We start from the raw sequence: 26,308 nt of genomic DNA on the forward strand, positions 1-26,308 counted from the left end.
TTCAAATACCATATCACTGAGACTTGCAATAGTGTATAAAGCAGAATAAATATTTCATAAATATTTCATATTTCTTGCTTGCCCATTTGCACGCCCCACAATAACCCTGGGAGAAAATCCATAGCATATGAGTATCTTCTGTAAAATCATCTAAAAGAGAATGTCTTTCTGTGTTTACCTAGAAAGACATTTGCAAATATTTGCCATGATCACTTTTAAAGGGCAATCATTATTTTAATCTTATGTTAACTGCAGTTTCTCTTTGTTGATGTTGAGCTTTTGTCTGAAGGGGTCATGGTTGGAGAGGCCTATACTGAGGAAGGTTAAACTAAACTACATCTTATGCAGATAAATTGTGGAGGGAAATGTATGTTCCTAAGTTGTTGTTTCTGGCAAGATAAAAAATGATGGGATTTTTGAGTGAAGTTGTCAGGATTTGCTGATAGATTTGATGTCAGGGTGAGAGAAGGAGGTCTCTCCGATCCTCAAAGGAATTACATGTCTGAGCAAACTGGCCAGAATCCCCTATGTCCATTGCCATATTCAGATCCAACTCTTCCTTTTCACTTCCATGGAAAAGATGAAATAAAACTCTGCTTTCTTGAATAAAACTCTCACTCTTGGGCTTTGCTCCCTCTGCCGTTCTTAACCCTCTGTCATTCTCTGCTTCCTGCCCACATGTGTTGTGGACATCTCTCCATCCCCATGCCTGCTAGTGCTCTGGGAGACTTCAGAATCCTTTAAGACGCCACTTTGTGAGCATCCTTAAATAAAGTTCCTTAAATAAGTCTTATATGATCTGACTTTCACAACCTCTGTGGCACTGTACCCACCTGCTTTGGTGGCCTATCTCTAGGCCTTATCACCTGAAAGTGTGCCAAGAATGTATAATGAGCCCTGATGTCCCATCTTTAAGCCACAGCCTCTGGCTTCAGCTTTTATACCCCGCCCCTCTCCACTTTCTCAGTGATCTTTGCTTTCCCTTGAACTTTTTATCTTTATTAGTCTCACTTCCATGCCTATCTGGCAAAACTATGACTCCAAATTAATCCTACAGTCATCCTTTGCATGTATACCCAGAAGCGGAACTATTTGTGGAAAACTGGGTAAAGAGGTGAATTGATTAATTCACGGTTTCTAGTCTTCATAAACCTTGACCAACATTATTTAATTAGCTCATCCAGTGACTCTCAACCTTGGCTGCACAATAGAATCCTCTAGGCACTTAAAAAAAAAAAAAAAAAAATCCCACTGCCCAGGCCAATTAGATCTGAAATTATGAGGATAGGACTAAATCTTCAGTATTTCTTCATGATCTTCACTGACTCTAATATGCAACCAGGATTGAGAACCATTATTTGAAAGTTGTCTTTGAAGAATTTTTATTTTCTGTTTCTCTCAGAAGCTATCTTTTCTTTCACTACTCTCTAAAAATCACCTATCTAACTCCAGTTTATAACCTCAGCAATTGATCTCACCTTCTTCTTGGCTAGAAAAATGGAAGCTTTTTTTGGTGAATCCCCTTTAATTTTTTTGTCTCCAACTAATTATCTATGCATTTAATTTAGGCCCAGATTGTGCCAGACTTTGTGCTACACATTAGGCATAGAATGGTGCACAGAACAAATACAGTCCATGCCCTCCTGGCTCTTGCAGTGAGCTCAATGCCCTCCTGGCCGCCCACAGTCAGGTCAATTAGGTAATTACACCACAGGTGAGTGCTGCTAAAGCTTGCAGGAAGGGCCACAGTTCAGACTTGGGGAAGAAATCCTACTCCCTTAACTAATCTATCACACCCTTTTTTCTCTTTTAACTTCTTGGAGGAGGAGGGGTCATCCCTGCTCCAGTGGAGAAAGAGGTCACCTTGCTTTCCATCCTCTCCCATATTCTCCTGACTTCCATTGGTTGTTCTTCCTTGTTTCTCTGTATTGTCTTTCCTTCACCATAAAAACAGTTGCAGTGTTGCCACCTTGACAATGATAAAGATAATTTTGAGCATCCTTCCTCACTTCTGGCCTTCATAACTAGGAGTCTTGCAATAGGCCTGTTAGGGCCTTCTGTTACTCATTTGCCTTTTTATTTTGACTTCTACCTCATCACTAAGCCTTAGTTTTCCCTTCTGAAAGCCAGGGGCTTCCTGGTTGGATTAGTTCAGTGGAGACCATTCATCCCTGTCACACTGGGCCTTCTGATGCATTTGTCTTCATTGCTTCAAAATTTTCCCACTTCTGTTATTATGATTCCATACATATTCCGTTTTTTGTATCTTTTTGACTCTCTTTTTCATCTTTGTGAGATTCTTCCCTCAGCCCACCCCTTACATTGTAGGATTCTTCAAGGTTCTGTCCTTAGACCACTGTTTTTCTCAGTCATCCATTAATGTGGTTTTTATCACCATCTGGATGTGAAAGTTTCTAAAAGCTGTATCTTCAGCCTTGCTGTTCCTCCAGTGTCTCTTGGGGCATCTCCACCTGAATGTCCCATAGGTTTGTCACAACAGGATTTACTAATCACCTTCTCCTTAAACCTCTTCGTCTTCCTGTATTCCTTATCTCATCTGGTGGCACCACCATGCACATAGTCACTCAGACCAAACCAGAAACTTCAGTCTTGCTCTGCTATTCTTACCTAATCAATCACCAAGCTCTTTGCATTGCCTCATAGAGGTTTCTCCACTTTGTGTCTACCACCACTACATGTCACCAAACTATTTGTACACTTGTTGAAGCCTCAGTCTTTCCCATTAGAAAAGGGAAAGGCTTTTTAAATTGTATATGCATACAATAAAATTCTAGTTGATCTCCCTGCTCTTAGGCTCCCCACCCCATGTCATATTCATCCTTCACATAGCTGATTTGCCTACAGTTAAGGCTTGCAGAATAATGCCAACTTGGGAGTGACAGTGTGGTAGGACTCTGGTGAAATGTCTGGTTGAGTTCCTTTACAAACTGAGCTTCTGCATAGCATTTCACCTTTGAAAAGCTTCACATTGCTTATGCAACATCTTTTCACACTGCTCATTTGTATCTCCAGTGACTTTGCCCCAAAGCACCCACTTCCTACCATTTACCAAGAAGTAGTTCATATCTCATTGATTCCACAAAGACTTCTTAATATTCACATTTTTATTAATTTTCTCAGTGCTATTTATTGAATACCTGTGTTGGCCCAGGCAGCAAACAACATTCCCAAAAGGCTAAGATGTAAGCCCCACCTGAGATTATTAGAGTTGTGTTTCTCAATCTGTCCGTGATTGGTGGATTGATTGTGTTTGCTCTGTCATGGATGAATAAGTGAACCTTCTGCTCAGAAGAGAATGAACAGGTTGCCTGAATGGCTCAGCTGAAAGGGAAACCAAAAGTCTGTTAGAGGAGGGCAGAATCTTAGAAAGTAAGATATGATTACCAGGCAGGTGGACAAGGCTTTTTGGTCATGAGGAAAAATGAAGTATAGATAGAGAGGGAAAGTGGAGTCTGCTGGAACCACAAAGACAGATGACAGTGGGAACAGAGTGGAGGGGGACTGCAAAAAGGCAAGAGATGAGGCCATAGAGTCAGACGGGGTTGAGGTCATTTACTTGGCTAATACTTTGAGAATGAGATGCATTTCAGATTCTTCCAAGGTACTGAGACTAGAAGATACCCAGGGATGGTTTTTGCCCTGAAAGAGCTTAAAAGGATGCTAACGGTAATTGAGGAGTTAGACTTTTTACTGTAGGCGGTTTTCAAAAAATTTTGAGGAAGAGCATAGCATGGTCACCTTGGTCCTTGGAAAGATGGCCCTGGTGGCATTGTGGAAAAATGGAAGACTGGAAAGTTAGTTGAGAGGTCATTACCGTACCAGGTGAGTGATGATAAGGGTCAGGAAGTAGTAATCAGTGGTTGGGTAAGGAAGTAAGGACGAAGGAAGAAAAAAGGCACTTTTAAGAGAAATTCTATTAGGGTGGCATAAACCATATGGTCTTGAGGGTCAGTGGAGCTTAGGGATTTGTGACTTGTGATAGGGTTAGTGGTTCAGTTAGTTGGGAGAGATCATAATAGAAGAGGAAGGGTTAGGAGATGTGAGAAGTCAGAGTCTGAAGATGTCACACCATTTAGGGGCCTCCTCTCTGAAATCCTGTAGTACTTGTGCTAATCTCTATCATACACTTACTTGTTCAATGGATTTATGTGCTTGTGAACTTCTCCTCTTCCTTCTTTTACTTCTGTGTGTGTGTGTGTGTGTGTGTGTGTGTGTGTGTATGCTATGTGTATGTGTACGTGCGTGCATGCATGTATATGTGTATTCCTAGGGATTGAACCCACGGGTGCTGTTACCACCAAACTACATCCTTACCCCTTTTTATTTTTTATTTTGATAAGGGTATAATTTGCCTAGTCTGGGCTTGAACTTGCAATCCCCCTGCCTCAGCCTCACAAGTAGCTGGTATGAGAGATGTTCACTACCATGCTTATGAGCTTCTTGAGAATGTGTGCCTGTTTTTCCACCCAAACACTTTTCACAGGCCTAGCATGTGCAATAGGCTCAACAAATTGTTTTTAAACTAAACAGAAAGATAGTGTGCTAATTTTCTCTTGCACCACAAACTTAGTGAATTAAAACAACACAGACTTATTAACTATGAACCCGGTTAGAAGTCCAGGTTGGAATGGCTGGTTTCTCTACTGTTTCAAAAGGCCAAAATCAAGGTATTGGCTGATTGGGCTTTTACTAGGAGGTTCTGGGAGGAAACCATTTCCAAACTCACTTAGGTCGTGAGCAGAATTAAGCTCCTGGTGGTTACATTGCTAGGGTTCTTGTTTTCCTTTCTGTCCTTAGTTCTTCGGGACTTTGAAAGTGAGCCCCTAATATGATGCATTGAATCCTCATGCTTTAAAACTATCTCCTTTTTCCAGCCAAAGACAATTCTCTGCTTCTAAGGACTCGTGATTGCACAGTGTCCACCAGTATAATCTCTGTTTTAAGGTCCATAACCTTAAATACATCAATAGAGTTTATTTTGCTATGTAACAGTCACAGCCTCAAGGAATTTGGTCATGGACATAGTTACAGTGGGCATTATTTTGTCTACCACAATAGTAATTATGTACCCAGTCATGCAGGGATTATGACAATGGTTCTTAAACACATATACATTCTAGCGTCTCTCATTTGTGCAGGGAAATACAAAGAGATAAGGTTTACCTCGTGTCAGAAAGAAATGGGAGCAGAAAAATGTCACAAACCCTTCAGCTTCCCCTCTTTCTTGTGATCATCAGTACAGTTAGCCATCCCCTTTGTGTATCTATCCCTCTAAACCATCCATTCAACTAGTCATTCATTCATTCATGAACATTTGAGTACCAATTTTAAGTCTATGCAAGATTGAGAAATGAGGAAGAAAATGTGCTCTAAGAATGAATAACATCTCATTTCTGTCAGCTTATTTTCAATGTATTGAGGTCTACATCAAATTTTCTTAAATCCATGCTGTCTATTGATGAGTTTGGCTTGTGTTGGTGATTTTTTTCTTCTCTGCTTAGGGAATAATCTTTTTGGTATACTGTAGCTTTAAGCTCTGACCCAAGTGCTCAGTAAAGATGTGTAATTTTGGTAATTACTGCCTAGCTCACTTCCTTCTGTGTGTATTTGGAGATCATTAATAAATAAATATTATTGTCTTAATTTTTAACTTTATTCAAATAAGTAAACAATTTATCAATTGCTTACTATGCTTTCCACAGCTATTCTGTGCACATACAAGGAAGTAGTTGTCTTGTATCTGGCATTAATTATATATATTTAGAGAATATTCCATAGCAAAATAGATGCTTTGCTACTCTATTCCTGTTTATAACTCCATTCCTTTTTATAACTCCACTCCTTTTTATGGCATGTCATTCCATGGTATGAATATACCAGTGTATTTACAAGTCTCATATTGGTGGACATTTGGATAGTTTTTACTTCCTGTGCTATTAAAATACTGTCATAGTAAAAAGTATCTTGTGCATATACTTCACACAAGTATAAATATACATATAGAATGTCTGTACTGTAGTAGACACTGCCAAATCCTTCCCACAGAGCTTGTACCATCTACATTCCCACCAGCAGTTTGTGAGAGTGGCTTTCCCTCAACTCGGCCAACAAGGTATATCATCAAACTTGATGCAGTTGGCCAATCTGATATGTTAAAATGGTATTTCAATTTAAATTTGCACGTATCATATTAATAAATAATATTGGGCATCCTTTTGTGTGCAATATTGTTTAGAGTCATTGGTATCTATTTTTCTACAAACTATTCATTATCTTTTGTCCCTTTTTCTATTGAGTTGGGGTTTTTCTTTTTGATTTGTTAGTCTTTATATATTAGAAAAAGTAGTTTTGAGAATATTAAAGAAATATGGTTTTCTTTCAGTTTGACAATCTTTTTATTTTAGTTTTTAATTGTACATAGATTTAATACCTTTATTTTATTTATTTTTATGTGGTACTGAGATTGAGCCCAGTGCCTCCCTCATGCTAGGCAAGCACTCTACCACTGAGCCACAACCCCAGCCCTCAGTTTGGTAATCTTTTGACTTTCTTAAGTTCGTTTTTTCTCAGCACTGATGATCAAACCCAGGCCCTCACACATACTAGGCAAATGCTCTACCACTGAGCTACATCCCCAGTGCTTTACTTAAGCTTTTTCATATACACATTTAATATTAGATGGTTATATTTAGTTAATTTTTACATTTATGCCTTCTATGTTTTGTGTTATGGTTGGAAAGGCCTTCCTCATTCCAATATTATGAAAGAATTATCTAATGTTTCACCAACTATTTTAACTTTTTATTTTGAAGTAAATATAGATTCACAGGCAGTTACAATGTTAATACAGAGAGATCCTGTACCCTTCACTCAGTTTTCTCCAAACACCAGGTACTTTCATAATTTCGTTTTATACTTTTAAATTATTGATCCACCTGAAATTTACTTTGTATGAGATAATGGATTCCAACTTACTTTTTTTCAATTGGTTGCTTATTGTCCTAACATTACTTATTAAATAATCCATATTTTCCTCAGCCATTTTAAGTGCACATGTATAAATCACATACTAAATTCCTATACATGCTGGTTAGTTTCTTAAAAATTTAAACTATCACAGTTGAGATAGAACATGCCATGTCATTGCTAATGTTTCTTTTTCCAAGAGACTCATGTGCAAATGGCCAACGTTAGCCTCATTTCAAAATCCTGTTATGATATGGTGTAATTTGGCATATTTTTCTAGAATTGACTTTGTGGTATTACAGGTTGTGTTGGGATACAAGTGAATAAACATTACTTGCCCTCCAGAAGTTAGCTTAGCTTATTGATCCCATTTTATTAAGGTAAGCCTTTGGACTATATACTGCTTAAGATTAATCATGCAATTAATTCTCATGAAGAATGTATATTATCCCCATTTGTAGTTAGAAAATTGAGACTCAGAAAAATGAAGGTTTCTCAGATCTTAGATCCTAGAGCAAGTTGGCAGAGTTCAGACTCGGGTTCTGGTCTTGTAACTTGTTTTTATCCCTTATCATTCCAGGACATGCCTCAGATCTGCCCAAGATGTCTTTTCACTCCATTGAACTGAGATAATAACTACCATAACTTTTGGTCTATTTCATAACTCCCCTGTTCCATCTCTACTTTAGCAAACCTAAAGGATGACACTATTTTCATTTAATTTAATTTTAAAATAAGCCTTACTGTCTAGATTTGAGATTTACAACATAATGTCTATTTTAAGTTCTTATCAAAGAAAGGGCTAAGCAAAGACAAAAGTTGACTTCTATAGTGTTTTTCAGACGCCAATCTGAATAATGCAAAAAAAAAAAAAAAACTACTCATCTGCTTATTTAGTTATCTGATTTTAAGGGGTAGATTTAGATCGTTCTTAAATTCTTTCCCAGCTGTTTGATTTTAGATATGATTTTTATCTTGTTAGTATTTTCCATAATTTTATTTTTCCCTATAGAAGTGAGGGAACAAAAGCATTTAAAGAATGACAAGTATTTTCATGTGGGTTAGAGGAAAAACATGCTAGAAATTCATTAGTCTAATCAAAAATCATATTTGTTAGTGGAAGTCATGTAGGTTGATTATTGTATAATGTAACACTAGTCTTGGATTCAGTTCATCAGCTGAATTACATCAGCTTCCTGGCCTATCTTTAGAGGCCACCACTTAAAATTCCGTAGGTGCTTTGTATTTGAGTCTATCAATTCACAAACTCATAGTTTCCTATTACTATAGTGTAATCTATGTGATGTTTTTCATGGGATGGGAATTTTAGGATTTATAAATGTGGGGGAGGAGGAGAGAGCCTTCAGTTTTGTATTTTTTTTTTTTTGAGAAGAGAGAGAGAGAGAGAGAGAATTTTTCAATATTTATTTTTTAGTTATCGGCGGACACAACATCTTTGTTTGTATGTGGTGCTGAGAATCGAACCCGGGCCACACGCATGCCAGGCGAGCGCGCTACCACTCGAGCCACATCCCCAGCCCCAGTTCTGCATTTTATGCTTACTAGTCAGAATTGCCCTTAGCAGAATAAGATCTTCCAGAAGATTTTGCTTGCTTCTCTTAGAGAATATATCTTGTATGGGGTCTGTGTGGACAGCCCTTAAACTGGACAGTTTGGATACTTAAAGACATAAGTTGTTTAGTACGTTTCCTGGGAAGGAGTATATTCTTAGGATCTGGTGAGTTAGTGTAAGACCAGTCACACTCAAGAAACTGATCCATAAACTTGAATTCCAAGTCATTCATTCAAAATCGTCATATGTGTAAACAAAGCCATGATCAAGCAAATGTGAAGGTGGGTCATTCTTTTCGGGAGATTCAGGTCTAGATGAGAAGGTTGCTTGATAAAATTAAAGCAGAGTGTTTGACCTGTTCTTCTCTTGAGATGATTCTCTTAAAAAAAAAAAAAAAAAAAAAAAACAAAAACAACAAAAAAAAAAACTTCACTCACAATACCTTCTAAGGCGGTGCTGATAAACCCTGGTGAGTATCTTACCAGCTATGTTTTGAAGACTTTGAGGAAACCTCTGTTTTACAGTTCATATTCAGTTTTATATCACCTTCCCTAATTCCCACAGGACTGTCAGAACCTACTAAAGCCTATGTACCACATAATTATTTTTTAATGCATTACTTTTTTTTTTTTTTTTGCAGGGCTGGGGATCAAACCCAGGGCTTTATGCATGCTAGGCAAGTGCTATAACACTGAATTCCATTCCCAGCCCCATAACTTTTAAATTATTTATTGTTTATATGAAGGGTAGCACCTCATCATTATGAGGAGGTTGGCTTGCTTTCATTCCCAGTTCATAGGATGTATAGACCTGTCGCATAAAGACCTTTAACTCTGTGTTAACTTTCAGTCTGTGAACATGGTGATTGACTTCTAGGTCTTGTCCTTGAATTCAGAGATTCGTCTGCTTGGGAACCTGAAATTTCCATTCCCTAGTCTGCTTTTTTTTTTTTTCAAAAAAATATGTCTTTAGTTGTTGATAGACCTTTATTTTATTCACTTATTTATGTATGGTGCTGAGAATTGAACCCAGTGCCTCACACATACTAGGCAAGCGTTCTGCCACTGAGCCTCAACCTAGCCCCCTGAGTCCGCTTTTATTTTTTCCTGTGACTTTCTACATGGTAGACTAGCACTATTAGTAGAAATGTGAATCACAAGCCATTTCAGGCTTAAAGGTTCGTCTGATTATCATTAAATAATCAGAGGCTGCTCAGCTAGATTATATTAACCTCTTTTATTTGCCAAGTTCACTGGGGTATGGCTAGGTTGTCATCCTAGTGCTTCCTTATCCTCTGAGGTGTCTGCTCAGACCTGAGAAGACTTTCTTGGCTTCTACCCCTTTCGGCCCCATTTTGTTGCTAAAGCATCCTGAACTTACGGTTATTGTAGAGCATGCTCTGTGTATTCTGTTTACTTGGCTGTGAGCTCCAAGAAAGCAAACACTCTGTCTAGTTCACTTTTTAAAAACAGCTGTAATTGAGATACAATTCATGTACAACTAACAATTAACCCATTTAAAGCGTACAGTTCAGTAAGCTTTAGTAAGTTCCAGGAGTTGTACAAACATCACCTCAATCAATTTTAGAAGATTTTTATCTTCTCAAGAAGAAATTCAATACCCACTAGCAGTCTTCTCACTCCACTCCCACCCCCAGCCCTCCACGCCTCGGCGACCTCCAGTCTTCTTTCTGTCTCTCTGGATTTGCCTGTTCTTAACATTTTGTATAAGTATATGTGGTCTTTCATGACTCACTTTTTACTAAGCATAATATTTCAAAGTCTGTCCATGTTATCTCATGAATCCATACTTCATTCTTTTTATTGATGACTAATATTTCACTCTATGGATATCACATATTTATTGGCTCATTATTTGTGGGTATTTGGGTTGTTTCCACTTTTTGACTTTTGTGAATAATGCTGCTATGAACATTCACATACAAGTTTTTGTGTGGACTTGTGTTTTCAGTTTTCTTGAATATATCTAGGAGAATTGCTGGGTTATGTGGTAATTCTGTTTGATCCTGTGAGGAACTACCAAACTGTTTTCCACACTGGATATGATCGTTTTTAAATCCTACCAGACATGTGTGAATATTCCAACTTTTCTGTGTCCTTGTCAATGCTTGTTTTCATCTGTCTCTTTAATTTTAGCCGCCCTGGTCTGTAGTGGTTGTCTGGCTCACTTTAGAATCTCCATCACAGGGCCTACCATGGTATTAATAAGTGTTGATTGATTGGCCAAGCCTGTTTCCCTTCTTGTTATTCATGTCACCCTCCGCAATGGGAAGCTGCATGCTGTGGTGGAGGAACGTGAACTCAAGTTCTGTTGAACTTTCAACACCTGCTCATTAATGAATAGCTGTGTGATCTGGAGCAAGTTACCTCACTTCTCTGAGCTGCAGTTTCTTTATCTGTAAAATGAAGATAATGATATGTGTTTTATCTGGTTGCTCTGAGGATTGAGTGTAATAATGTGAATGGAGCATCTAGCACAGTGCCCAACCCAGGGCTTTCATTAACTGAGTGCTGTTGTTATTCTCTTGGAAAACTTGGGCACCAACTCTACTCCCTTGCCTCAGGAAATAGGGGCAGCAGTTGATTTTGGGAGAGGTGCCTAGTGGCACCGCCTGTGATACACGAGGTCAGCTCCCTTTCCTTCTTTAGGAAAGCTCCCTGCAAATCTCCTCACGGAATCTGTTACCACCTCTTCCATTTTTGAGCAATATTCCAAGGTGGCTGTTGAGGCTGAGGGGGAGACCTGTCATCTGTGGTTCTACGGCTGCTGTCTGATTTCTTCTTAAGCTTTGACTGACCTCTTTCATAGATTTGGTCATTTCTAGTAACTCATTATTAAAATTTTACTCTTTTCCTAACCACCAACTTAAAAAACTTTAATCAAGACAATGTTTTAATTGCATAAATCCCCAGTAATGAGGATTCTAGGTTGACACAGGTGGATTTGGGCTATGGAGAAACAGTTTTCTGACTTGACAGAGACTTATTTAGCTGAGCTTGTTCCTGTCGTCTTGCCTTTGAACTTCTTGGATAATTTATGAAAGCAGAGGAACTGCTTTCATCTGTGGCACACAGTGGCAACATTCCCATGGCAGGAAGTGTTTGTTCTTACAAATCTTATACATAGCGGTCACAAGGGAGGCCTTAATATCTTGTTTTACTTATTTGTGCATTTTTGTAATTTCATGATTGTTTCAGTGTTTTTACCTGAGAGCTAAGCAGCTTGGAGAAAAGGCTGAGACATACTTGCCCTGGGACCTTCATTACTCAGCCCCGATCTACCTGCCTGTCTGGGTTTAGCTGCCACTTCTCCTTTTTACAAATTGTCAGATACTGTAACAGAATCTATAGCCTGGAGTCCCCCAAAGCCCTATTTCTGTTGATAGCAAAAATGTGATGGGAACAAAACCATTGGTGGCATTTGAGGTTGGAAGGGAGAACAAGGGGGAGGTGAGAAATAGCTTACTGAAGGAGGGAAAGAATTTAGAGAGTGATGGGAAGTAAATTGAATGGGAAGAGTGGAGTCAGATAACAGAGGCAAGAACTCAGGACTTGATGAGATTTCTAATAGGGGGCTATTGTTGGTTCTTGAGATGGGAGAAAAGATGATGAAAGTAGTATTTTATGATTTTTTTTTCTTGTTATGAGATTAGCCCTAAGCATAAATTTAAGGGAGATTATATATATATAATCAATTTGATTTATATCAAATCAAAGGTCAACATACCTCATGTAAGCTTGATTTAGGTTATAATCCTACATTTTGCTTGGAATCACAAATTGATTATATATATATTTATTTATTATTATATATACATAATCAAGGCCAAGTGGCTGTAGCATAGGTATGGAGTGTGGTCGTGGCTGTTGGTTGTGAGGATGGAGGGGAAAGTTTCCATCTAAGCATGAGCACTCAGGCTGGAGATGGAAGAGTACAGTGCTTTGGATCCAAAAAAAAAAAAAAAAAAAAAGTGAAGGCATTAAGACCTGTAGAAATGGCAGTGAAAGAGGCCCACTGGTTAAAGACAGAAGTTGGGCAAGATGAGCTCCTTTGGGAATTAGTACAGTTTCCTGTGACCGTGGAATGTCCAAATTATGATGTTTATTGACAGTTGAAAATACTGGACTCCAGCATGAGTAAAAGGTTGTGGCTTAGAGTGTAGATTGGGGGTCATTACTGTAGTATTAGAAATGAGTAGATAAAGAGGGGAAAAAGTCCCAAGAATCCAAAGGAGACCCTCCCTGCCAGTGCAAGAATTAAAAAAAAAAAAAAAAAAAAAAAAAAAAAAAAGCAGCAGCCAACAGCCCAGGAAGGACTGAAGGATGGAAGGGCATGAGGCCACTCAGAAGAGTGCTATGTTCTGAAAGCTAAGACCAGAGGTTGAGGAAGGAAGTAGAGGTCAGCAATGTGGGGCTGCAGGAAAATCAAGAACTCAGGAGAGAAGCCTTTGGGATTAGAAAGAGGGAGGTCCCTAACCTTTGCATAGAGCTACAGTGAGAGAGATACCTTTAATCAAGCAAGATGGTTATCTGAGGACATTCACACCTTCCATCTGCATCCCTTAGAGGTGCTGTGGTCTAGAGTCCTCTCTGTGCTGAATCCCAAATACCAGATCTGCCTAAGAACAATCCCTCGCCCTTATTTCATTACCATCTGCCTATTCTTTCTTTGTTTTTTTTTCTAATTAAGTTTAGCAGCTTATCTGATCTGATTTGGAGAGGAGCTGTCACTATGGTCACTGATTTAACAACATAGGTCATAACCAGTTGAATGCTTTCTTATTCCAACATACATTTTCTGATGAAAATTAAATACATATTGAACAGTAAGTTTGGTTCTCTATTATCAAATGTATCAGCAAGGATCCCTGTATTACTTTGTATATTTTCCTTTCCCCTCAAGATTTTATTATTTATATATTTCTCTCTCTTTTTTCTTTTTCTAGGACTTGTTATACATTAAGATTAAGACAAGATAAATAGAAAATTACTCTTAGTAGAAAATAGAGGGGCTGGGGATGTGGCTCAAGCGGTAGCGCGGTCGCCTGGTGTGCGTGCGGCCCGGGTTCGATCCTCAGCACCACATACAAACAAAGATGTTGTGTCCGGCGAGAACTAAAAAATAAATATTAAAAAATTCTCTCTCAAAAAAAAAAATTAAAAAAAAAAAAGAAAATAGAGCAGTGCTGGATTTCTAGTAAAGGTAGTATAGCTGTCATGACTTGGGGAAGGAATTTCAGAGGGTTACTGAAAGAACTTGCATTGGTATAACCTGAAAACCATCTAAGAGTTCTGTAAGTGATGTTAGATGAGAAATAGAAGGTCAACATACCTCATGTAAGTTTGATTTAGGGTTATAATCCTACATTTTATTTGGAATCACAAATTCTACACTTCAGATGACAAATTTGAAGAAATCCAATAAATATTGCTCTTGTCATCTGTGGGGTAAAAGTGAGAGTAAAGGTAAAACCTTTTGTAGTTTAAATGGTGTGACTTAGTGGTCAGACTGCATTTTTATATAATGATTGACTATCTGAATGAGAAACTCTAAAAGAAAAAAGTTCTAGATAACAAAAGATTAGTGTTTTTATCCTGTATCTTTAACTATGTGGATATCAGACATTTGGAAATTTGTTAGGTGATAGTATCTCCTCTGGTAAGCTATTCTGAAAATATGCTATTAGGCTTTAATTACTCTGGAGAGTTTGTAATTTATGCCAAAAAATTTTAATAGCATTTAGTTCACTTTAAATTTTTTTAGACATAGCTGGGCACAATAGTGCATACCTGTCATCCCAGCTATTCTAGAGGCCATGGCAGGAAGGAACACAAGTTCAAGGCCAGCGTAGGCAGCTTAGCTAGTCCTGTCTCAAAATTTAAAACATTAAAAAGGGCTGGAGATGTAGATCAGTGGTGGAATGCCCCTCAGTTCAATCCCCAGTACCACAAAGTAAATAAACTAAACTAAACTAAATAAAACACTTTAAGATATAATCTGGATTTATGTTTGGTCTAATTAGTAATACACAGTAAACAAAGGGTGAAAGAACATGCACTTAAACTAATTATGAATTATCATGAAATTTTCACAGAATTTAAATTAGCAATAACGAGGAGCATATTGCTGCACAATTCTGTTTGTAACAATATGAAATTTCAGTATCTTTTTGCATTTTTGCAAGTAAATCTCAACATTGAAGCCAGACTGGGCAATGAAGCCTAAAGCAAAGCGAAGATTGTAGGCCTTTGTAGGAGTTAGGTGGCCCCAGTTTCTCAGTTTCTGATTCATAACTCAGATGAGTAAACTGCAAGTAATCTTACTCCTAAAGTTAAAAAAAAAAGGTACAAGTGACCTTAATGAAAACACATTCCTCAAGTTTTTGAGAATCAAATCTCATTAAATGAAATCTTTTGAGAGGATCAAGTACAGCTTAGTAAAGGGCAAGAACACAAATAGAACATAATTAAACAGCAAAAAGTTGAGAAGTTGACCTTGTCATGTGAGCTATTTATAGATAAATATGCCTTATTTATAGGCTTCTAACTTAACTTTGAAACCAAGAACATTGAATCTTCCTGCTAGCAAGTGAAGCGAAAAAATTATTATCTGGGATAATTTCTTTTATTGATAGATTAATACCATAGATATTTATTATCTGACTAACTTCCCCTAGGCCAGTATCATATAAGATACAAACTTACACATTTCCACCCTACCTCATAAGAACTTGCAGAATTTTAGGTGAGGTAAGAGATGTCCACAAATGAAATGTACTATTGTGGCTACCAAATACAGAGGGCCATGCAGGAGTGGAAACCAACATATTTAAAAACTTGTGTGGCAAGGATGAGCAACTGATCAGATTGGGTGCCAGCCCTGAAAAACTGACCTGGCTGTCCAAGAGGGCACAAGAGTGGAATATCAGTACTGGTTCCATATAATGCACTATAGGATTGCATGTTTGCATAACCCTGTAATTGATTTAGCTGTATAATTACACATATAGATAATGAACTAATTATCAGTATTGGAAAGAAGAAGGTCTCAAATGTCATGAATACTGCATCAGAAGCTCTCTTAGCAAAAGTCTAGGTAAGCAGTAGGTAAAAGCTAAGCAGTAGGCATAGAAAAAGCCATATGAAAAGCCTTTAATAAGTGAACGATCTCACCATCTTCCTTCCCCTTCACCATGGGACTTCAATGTCAGGGTCCTCACTCATGAGTGGGAAATAAAGGAGTGTGTTAACACATAGCAGAGACAGGATCCTAGGATTACTACCCAAGTCTGGGCCAATCTGCATCTGTAGTTCTTCTCCCCACTCTCCATTATTGACCTTTGTAATACAAGAAATGCTTTATTTCATTCTATTAATTACCTAAAACAGTCATTTCTGTTAAGCATCATCTTAAAAACAACATCAACCCTCCCTAAACAAAATGTGTTCCAAAGTGTGGTTGGAGGACTACCTGAATGAGATTGCCCATAAGGAGGATTTCCCTGGAAATAGGCCTTTTGTCAAGTCCTGTAGGAAAGTCTAGTATACATTAACTTTTAGAATTACTCTCTTATTCTATCCTAATGATGAAATTAATTTCTTTCTCGTATCTAGCCAATGCAAGATAGAATTTCATAAGCTGCTTTGTTGGGTTGAGAAAGTTAGGCAACAGTGTACTTGGAACATTTTTGGTAGGGTTGAGGCCTTGGTGTTGATTATATTGGTGGATGTAGGGCAAAAATGAGATCTCTGGATATAAGATATACTGGACTGAGGTGACCCTGAGACCCTTGGAAAGGTGGTCTCCTGACTTCAGTTGTGTTGAATGTTTACTTCTCCAGACCAGAGCTCCAGCCCACATTGTGGGATAAGTGAATCAGTGTTTGTGACTTGTATAGAAAATGAAATGCCTGTTAAACTTTTGTTACATGAAATGCTCTAAATTTCCAAACAACTGAAATTTTAGAAATTTCAGAAACCCACCTGATCAGGTTGAGTACAGAAGTTGAAGTAGTTTCTCTTGCCTGCATTGCAGTTGTGGCCAGGGGAACTTCTCTCAGTGTTATGGCTTATTTGTTTTTCTATTTTGTTCTTATTTGTTTTTCTATTTTGTTCCATGAAAGCAAAGCTCTTACCTTAGGCATCTATACACACACACACACATGCAATTTCGGCTTTTTCTTTCCACCAGCACCTTTTCTTAGTCCTACAAATGTATTCAGGGTGTTTAATCTATGAAATAATTCTTTCCCTCTGCCCTCTCCTTTCTCTTTATTCCTGTAAATAAATGTCTTGAATAATAGGCAGTATAGAAGAATAATGAGCCCACAAGTCAGTTGAGTTGAATGTTGGGTCTAAATCTTTCAGAACTTCTACTATCACAACTGAACAAAATCTAGGGTATTTTAATTTTTTCTTTTGTTGAATTCTGTACTTTAGAAATACCAATTATCTTTATATTGGATCATGCTCCCTAGTAGATTTTCTGCATTCTTTTACTCTCTGTCATTTTTCATTTGACTATTTCAATCTTTCTTCTATTTCAGGAAATCACTGTTTACCTATGAATACCCTGTTTCTGAATGCTTCTAATTTATTTGTGGTACAATAAGGACACTTTGATCTTCAATCTATTTCACTTGTTCTACAGTTCTACCATTCCATTTTATTTTAAAAAATCATCTTATGAGTACATGTTTTCAAAGCAGTCGTGGAGAATTTCCTTTTATTGCTTTAGTTACCAGTTACATTTCTTTCTTGCTTGTGTTCTTTGTTAAGTGCCTTTCTTGGTTTACTTTTCCCCTAGAATCTATTTGTAAAGTTTTTGAATCTTTCTTTTCTGTCTTTTTTTTTCACCTTGGGAATATTTGGGCACCTCTTGTCAGACTACCCACTTACTTGTGCTAATATGGGTGATTTGTTGTCCTGTTGCCACAGTATTTTTTTCTTACCCCACTTTATTTTTCTTACTGAGCTATGACTTGAGGGCTGGGAATTTCAGTTTATACTCATTTTCCCCTCTATCTCAGGAAAGTCTAATGTACATTAAGTTTTAGAATTAATCTTATTATATTTAATGATGAAATTATTCTCTTTCTGGTATTTATCCAAGAAGAGTTACAACTTAATAAACTAACTTTGTGTTTGGGAATTAGGTAATTATGTACTTGGAACATTTTTGGTGAGGTTAAGGCCTTAGTGGATAGTTAGTTGTATTGATGGATTTAGGTCAGAACTAAATCCCTGTGTATAAGAAATACTCACATAAGGTCATCTTTAGACCCTGAAGGTTGTAGAGAATGAAGGAAAGGAGAGTTCAGTTAATACAGGTTGTATCTGTTTACTATTTATCCCCCTCCTCTTTTTTTTTTTTTTTTTTTTTGGTGCTGGGGATTGAACCCAAAACCTTGTGCATGCTTAGCAACCACTCTACCAGTAAGCTAGCTCAAGAATATATTGTATGTTTTAAAAATCACTTTTTAAAATTAGAGGTAGAGCTTACTCTGTTGCTCAGACTAGCCTTGAACTCCTGAGCTCAAGTGATCTTCCTGCCTCAGTCTCCCAAGTCACTGGGACTACAGGCCTGCCCCACCATGTCTGATAATTCCCACTATTAAGTATTGTTAAATACCAACACCAAGATCTCCATTCCCAAGGGGACACCTAAGGTACTTTCATCATCACAGCCTCTCTTGTTAATCCATTTGCCAGCCTGAGAAGAAAAAGATAGTCTATTTGCTTCTCTTCAGATTTGGAGATATCTGTAAGAATTCTCAGGCTCTTTTGCCATCACTAGTTCATCTAGGGGAAGAGCCCATGTTGTGGATGCCACTCTGCTTCAAAGCCTCTCCTGGGTCACAAACTATTGAAATTTAGAACATCGGTGTTTGGCATTTCCATATTTGGTTGTTTCTGTGAAGTTTTATGGTTTTTTTCCCAGTTATTTTTCTTTTTCCAATATTTGGAGCCACTACAAGGCAGCTCTGTTTCCTAAATGTGGGTGTTCCTTCAAGTACTGCCCTTTGCTGTGTCTCCTCGTATGTTATTTATCACAAAGATTTACACTGCTCCATGTTAATTATTACCTGTCTTTATAGTTCGCCATGGCCTTCAACCTGGGCTCTGATTTTGGAAATTTCTTTAAGTTGAATGAGCATTTTCACTTGGTAGAGTAGTCTCCTAGTGCCAGAAATTGGGTGGATTAAACAACAGAAATATATTATCTCATAGCTCTGGAGTTTAGAAGTCTGAAATCAAGGAGTTAGTAGGGTTTGTTCATTTGGAAGTATGAGGATAGGAGCTGTTCCAGTCCCTTCATCTTGGCTTATAGACTGCCATCCTCATGTTCACCTTACATTCTGCCTGTGTGCTTATCTGTGTCTAGATTTTCCCTTTGTATAAAGACACCAATTATATTGGATTAGGACCCACCCTAATGACCTCATTTTAAGTGTTTACTTCTATGAAAACCCTCTGTCTCAAGATCACATTCTGAGGTAACAGAAGTTAGTGCTTCAACATGTAGATTTTAAGGGGACACAACAGTTTATAACTCCTGGTTATTCATGCATGCTACAAATATTTCTTGCTACATACCAGGCACTAGTTTAGGCACTGGATTACAAAGACACTGAGGCTCAATCTCTTCCCTCTTGATGAGTAGAGAAGATAAAGGATTCATAAGCAGACATTTGCAATACTACACAGTATGTGCTCTCATAGATGAGAGATTATGTCAAGGATCCCTTAGTGGGACACCTGTTCCTGAACTGCTTGCTCAGGGATGGCGTTTCAGAGGAAGTGATGCTTATATGTCTTTCCCAATAGGATGCAACACCGCACAGCTGTTGGCTCTGCTTCTAAACCACACCCTCATGACACCCAACCCTGGATCCCACCACCCAGTTAATCTTTCCAAAGCACCACTTTGATGAAGACATTCCCCAGTTGTAAAACCTGTAATGACACTTCACTGTCAACAGAAATAAGTCTTAAAAAATTCTTTAGCCTGCTTGGCTTTTGATTCTTCCATAATCAAGTACCACTCCCAGATCTGTCTTTTCTGTCTTGATCTATTTTTCCCCTCCTTAGTGTTATATATTACCAAGATGGATAAACACATATTCTAGAAACACAACTGGAGCTTTTCCATAATTTTATGAAGACAGGATTTTTGTTTTGTTTTCCACTATATCATTGACACCCTAAACAGTGCTTGGCTATAACAGACAGTTAAGAGTATTGATTGAAAGCATTACAACTCTTTTAGAATTTGTCTAGCAGGCTTTCTGACTTGCTCAAAGGTCCCCTTACAGGGGAAAAAAAAAAGAATATTGTTTGAGTAAATGAATTAATTTTTCCACTGGAGCTCTCTCTGCTTGTGTTGTATGCCTCTCCTCTCTTCCAGGTATGCACATTTTTGTCTGTTGAAATCCCTGTCTGAAGGCTTAGCTCAAATATTCTCTCCTCCAATATGCCTTTTTTTCTGGGTTACATGTGCCAGATGTGACGCTTAAGGCTTTCCTATTCTATGTGAACTGCTTGCTTTACCCTGCATTTTGCTTTGCATCATAGATTTATGAGTAAGTATCTCTTCCCTGCCAGATTGAATTTAGGAACCATATTTAAAAAACAATATTGCATCCTGCTCAGCACTTCTGTGCACAGTAATTGATGCTCAAAAGTCTCTTTATTTCTTTTTCTTTTTTTTTAATTGTAGATGGACACAATACCTTTCTTTTATTTATTTATTTTTATGCGGTGCTGAGGATCGAACCCGATATCTCATACATTCCAGACAAGTTCTCTACCACTGAGCTGTGATCCCAGCCCTCAAACATTTCTTTTTGTTTAAAGAGAAAACAAATGGGAGTATTCTGCATTTATTTCAATAAAGTAGAGAAGAAGGCCTAAGGAATGGAGCATTTGGTCTGGGCCCCTTACCTTATTCACGTTTTTTGGAGTTTACAACATTTTAAAATTCATCCAGCAGATTTTTATTAAGCATGTGTTTAATTCAAGGCAATGTATTAGGACTTAGATTACAAATAAGAATTAAACTGCCTTTGAGGTACTCACCATTTCTTCTGACAGAATGAGTACCATGGGTCCCCAGTAGGCACGGTTTGTAGAATGCCTTTCTCCTCTCAGACTTTCTTGTCCAATTTTCTAACATTTTTTTTTTCACAAATTGAGGCTGCCCAAGGGTAGAGTCTCATTTTTATCCTGTTCTTCCCCACTACCTAGCTCTGAACTTAAATTGGCCAGTGATTTGAGCAGGTCCTTTATTTACCCTAAAGATTCTCTGATTCTTCTCTAAGTTTGCCTTTTCTCTCCAATTATAGAATGCTGTATTGGGACCAGAGACTTGGGAAGGATACTGATTGCTCTGCCTATAATCCAAGCCTGTTGGGAGGCTGAAACAGGAGAATCATGCATTTGAGTCCACCCTGGGCAACAGAGGGAGAGCCCATATTAATAATAATAATAATAATAATAATAATAATAATAATAACAACAACAACAAAGAGTAATGAGAAGCACAACTCTTGGAGCAATGTTTTGCACTGTGCTAAAGTTTTCACATAAATTGCATTTCCTACTGGGGCCTATTACTAATACCATTGGCTTAATTTCTAACAAGTTGTCATGTTAACATACTGAGGAAGTTAAGTGAACATCATAACTAAAATTGGTCTGCATCATTGCTCAGACACAAGATTGTCCCACGGAGTTTAAGCCAAATAGAAATGCAATCTGAATTAGTCTGGTGGGTCATGTACATGTTATCTTTTTCAGAAGTATCTTATTCTTTATTTAATTTATTTAGTTTTATGTGGTGCTGCGGATTGCACCCAGTGCCTCATGCATGGTAGGCAAGCGCTCAGCCACTGTGCTACAACCCCAGCACTAGAGGCATCTAATTTTTAATAAGGGAAAATGAGACTGTAAAATTGAGGTGAAATAATGGAGTAGTAAGGAATGGAAGGGATGATAAAGATCCTTGTTTTGGGGTCCTGCTTCACATGGAAATGACAGCTTGTAAAACCTGATTGAAAGACAGGCTTGAGGATATTCATATAACAAATGTGTTAACATATGCTCCTATGACATTGTTATGGGGGTTGGGAAACATCCACATTATTTCAGTAGGCTGTATACCAGACAGAACAACATAAGTTTGTGGAAATAGTATAATGACAATTACAAATGGTAGTCCAATCCTATGTTTTCTGGGTTCCTAGATTCATACTGTGGTATCTATGTTAAACAGGCTATGGGACAAGATCATTCTATAAAGCAGATATTTAAAAATCACTTAGAAGTCTTATAGGTGCTGCAGTGCATGCTTATTAACTTGTTAATCATACTTTGTTTAAACAAAAATCAAGATTTGTTTATCCTGAGCACTTACTGACAGGAAAGGTAGCAAGCATCTGGATGGGCCCAGGCTGTCAGAGCTTCATCATACTGCAAAAGGCACCTCTTCCAACATTGTTTCGAGTCTAATGCCCTCCTTCCTTGTAAACGAACCACTTTCCCTACTTTCAGGATCCTCCATCCTCCCTGAGGCCATGTGCTTCTCCACGTGACTTGGGAAAGTGAGAGTGGGTGGGTGCAGGGGTTGGGGGGTATATATAACACTGATTAACAAAGACACCACTACAGCCCCCATCCTTTTCAGTGCCTGGTTTAGATGTTGGCATGTGGTGCCTTTCTGGGAAGGGCCATTTAAGGACCTTCTGGGGAGAATGGAGAAGGGCTTTGAGTTCCTAAAAAGAAACACAGAAAATACCCTTTCACTGCTCTGGAGGAAGGTGTGTGAGAATGTGATATTTGGAATGTCTGTCATTGTCTTTTTCCTTTAAAAAAAGACAACACACACACACACAAGTCAGAACATTGTTTTCTCTTACTTCAAGCTTATTTCACTCTTCCCAAAAGGGAGGTTATTTTCCTCACATCCTGGAAGTTGGTGCTGACTCAGAGATCTGCTCCCAGATTTCACAGCAAGTTCCTTTGAATCATCAAATTAATCTTTTCCAGTATCAACTACACCTCCTCTTCCTGCCCTTCTAGATCCAAATGCCTTACTCTTTCCAGGTGACCTAAATGTGCTGAAATCTCTGTCATGTATTTTGTACTGGTTCCACATGCTGTGGGTGTCATCCTGACTAAGAATGGTTTATGCAGTGTTAAGCAGAGGTTCCCAAACCTAGCCCATCATCCGAACTCCCCCAAACGCTAACTGAATCCAAATCCAGTGATTCTGATTTTCAACCAGATTTGGGAACCACTGACTTATATAAGAAATACAGAAAACAGAAAAAATCTGTACTGACATGACCCCTTTGTATTTCTCTGGTGTCTGTTGTAATAGCTCCTTTTTCATTTTTCATGTTTATTTGAGTTGTCTTTTTCTTACTCTGGTTAAAGATTCTTTTCAATTTTTTCCTTTCATAAAACCAATCCTTATGTTTTTAGTTACTTAATTTTATTGTTGTTCTAGTATTCATTTATTTCTACTGTAATCTGCTTCTGCTGGCTTTGGGCTAGTTTCTTTTTCTCATTCCTTGAGGTGTAATGTTAGGGTTTTTAAAATTTGAACTCCTCTTCTTTTCTAATATAGGCATTTAGTGCTATAAGCTTACCTCTTAGAACTGCTACATTCTATATGTTTTGGTGAGTTTTGTTTCCAACATCCTTTGTCTTAAGATATTTTAAAATTTTCCTTTTGGTTTCTTCTTTGACCTGTTCATTGTCCAGGAGCACATTGTTTACTTTCTACATATTTGTGAATTTTCCATTTCCCCTCCTGTTACTGATTTGTACATTCATACCATTGTGGTTGTGATTTCAGTCTTCTTAAATTTCTTTGTTCCTTTCTTTTTTTTTCTTTCTTTCTTTCTTTCTTTTCTTTTTTTTTTTTTTTTTTTTTGATGTGTGTGTGTATGTGTGTGTGTGTGTGTGTGTGTGTGTTTGGGTTTGGTACTGAGGTTTGAACCCATGAGTGCTTTACCAGTGAGCCATATCTCCAGATCTTTTTATTGTTTTATTTTAAGAAAGGGTTTCTTAGGATCATGCTAAATTGCTGAGGCTGACCTCTAACTTGTGATCCTCCTGCCTTAGCCTCTTGAGTAACTGGGATTACAGGAGGGCACGACTGTGTCTAGCAGTCTTCTTAAATTTCTTAAAGACTTATGTTGTGGTCCATATGGTGTATGATGGAGAGTGTTCTGTGTGCACTTGAATAGAATGTGTATTCTGCTATTGTTGAATAGAATGTTCTATATATGTCTGTTAAGTCCATTTGTTCTAAAGCATACTTTATGTCCTATGTTTCCTTATTAATTTCAATAGTATTACAGCCTATTTCTCTCTTCATATCTGTAATATTTGATTTAATATATTTAATAACTTAGGTGCTCTGATGTTAGGTGCATACATATTTATAATTATTATAGTCTCTTGATTACTTGTTCCATTTCTCATCACAGTATGACTTGTCTCTTGCAACAGTTTTTGACTTTAAGTCTACTTTGTCTGATATAAGAACATAACTTTTATTTTGGGGGGTGATAGAGAGTATCTCCCCCCATTCCTTAGCAAGTTACAAGGAGCTTATGTAGTATCAAGGTCATTGCAAAGAGGAACATTTTAGCCCCCTACCCTACCCCCTATCGTGTTCTTTGATATTTCTGCTACATTGCCATCCTTTGAATATCCAGAGTCCCATCAGGTCTTTGGCCACTTGTCTGAAGAGATACATGTTGTTTGTACTCATGTGACTCCTTCATTCTCTACGGCTCTTCTGCAATACTTCCATGTTGAATGAGGGTACTAAGAAGTCTTTCTGCTGCTCTGGCACCACACTGGAGCAGAAGAAACTCTGTGCCTGCCTAGGCCCTCTCAGCCTATCCCAGCTCTACCCTGGCAACAAGGCCTGACCCCTATTGGCAATGTGCATAACCAAGGTTAAATTGAGAGAAATGGCAAGAAGGGAGGACAATAAAGGAATTACCAAGGAGAAATGTAAGTTAATATGAACTGTCAGAACAAAATGCAAACTCCTTTGTGGTAGGTGTGGTGTACACACATTTTTGCTTCTGTAATGAGTGTGTATATGTGTATGTGTTTATATATATATATATATATATATATATATATATATATATATATATATATATATTACAGCACACATGTACATATATAGTAATTATTAACAAATTTGAACGTTTGTTATTTGAAATGATTTTCACTGGTCTGTTTCACATTCTAAATTCACTTGCTTTTAATTGGGGATTTGCAATGGATGAGGAAGAAAAAATAATTTATATTATTTTGCTGAAATAAATATATATCTAAATGAGTGGTACCTTAAAAATAGCTACCTCAGGAAACTATACATTTATTTCACTAATATTGTCATAACCCAAAACATTTCTGGCTTTGTTTGTTGGAGTTGGTCTTATCTTATAAACCATAAGCTGAAAATGTCAGTAGTAAATTATTTTATCATTAAGCCTGCTTCTTCTTTACCCCTGATACCACTGATAAAGTGTGACTCAACTTGATACATTTACCTCAAAACCATTCTTTTTTGTTTTTGTTTTAACTGTAAATGAACATAATATAACTTTGTTTATTTTTTTATATGGTCCTGATGATTGAGCCCAGTGCCTCATACAGGCCAGGGAAGAGCTCTACCACTGAGCCACAACTCCAGCTCCTCAAAACCATTCTTTTTTTTTTTTTTTTTTTTTTTAAGAAAGAGAGAGAGAAAGAATTTTAATATTTATTTTTTAGTTTTCAGCGGACACAACATCTTTGTACGTGGTGCTGAGGATCGAACCCCGGCCGCACGCATGCCAGGCGAGCACGCTACCGCTTGAGCCACATCCCAGCCCCTCAAAACCATTCTTAACTTGTAGTTATGAATTTGCTTTTTGGAAGTAGTAGGCAAAGGTTTTTCTCCCATAAGACCATTTTAAAAAATGATGAAAACTCTGAAGTTAATTTATAAAGAAAAGCTCAAAAATTGTTTTGAACAACAGCATCTCTAAAATGAGTCTACATTTGCCAAAGTGACTACTTTAAGGCAAATACTGTTATTTGGATGAATACATGTTGCTAAATTACTTTAAATCGGTGATGTACAACCTTGGACAGTTTTGCCCTCCAGAGGACTTTTGACTTGACAATTTTTGGAGACATTATTGGTTGTCTCCCCTGGGGAGGATGGGTTCCCGGCATCTGTCTTGTGCACAGAAGCTAGGGTTGGTTTCAAACATTGTACAATGCTTAGGACAAGTCCCCACAAGTAAGAATTATCTGGCCCAAATGTCAATACTGTCAAGATAGAAAAATCCTGCTTTAAACTGGTTATCACTTTGTAGTCCTCCCTCACATTTTAATATTTCAGAGTTTCTGACCTTACTAAATCATTGGAAAGGAACATACTCACTTATCCAGATATTTCTGTCTAGCATGCTCCAGGACTTCTTTGAGGCTTTGTTTCTGTTTAAATAGAGAGGGTGGGGTGGGATGGAGAAACCAGTTCCAGCAAGAATACAGGAACCACACTGATTAATATCTCGGTGGGAATTTCCCTATAAATCTTGGAATTCTTATCTCAGAGGTTTTCCCTCCCTATGACAGTAGGAGCTGAGACTCCCATCTGACTTCAGTTCCCCAGAGTCAAAACCCAGAGTGACTGTTTTCAGTAATC

At 37.7% G+C, this 26,308-nt stretch overlaps 1 protein-coding gene and 1 non-coding gene across 3 annotated transcripts in view; both read left to right on the top strand.

Moving 5' to 3' along the window:
* Positions 1-26,308, top strand: part of Elovl7 (ELOVL fatty acid elongase 7) — a 69,238-nt gene that overhangs the window by 13,587 nt on the left and 29,343 nt on the right. The window lies entirely within an intron of this gene.
* LOC143400560 (U7 small nuclear RNA) lies at positions 19,830-19,890 on the top strand. The gene has a single exon (XR_013091476.1). It is a non-coding gene; the product is annotated as a U7 small nuclear RNA (small nuclear RNA).

This window comes from Callospermophilus lateralis, chromosome 5 (genome assembly GCF_048772815.1).
Source record: "Callospermophilus lateralis isolate mCalLat2 chromosome 5, mCalLat2.hap1, whole genome shotgun sequence".
Classification (NCBI taxonomy): domain Eukaryota; kingdom Metazoa; phylum Chordata; class Mammalia; order Rodentia; family Sciuridae; genus Callospermophilus; species Callospermophilus lateralis.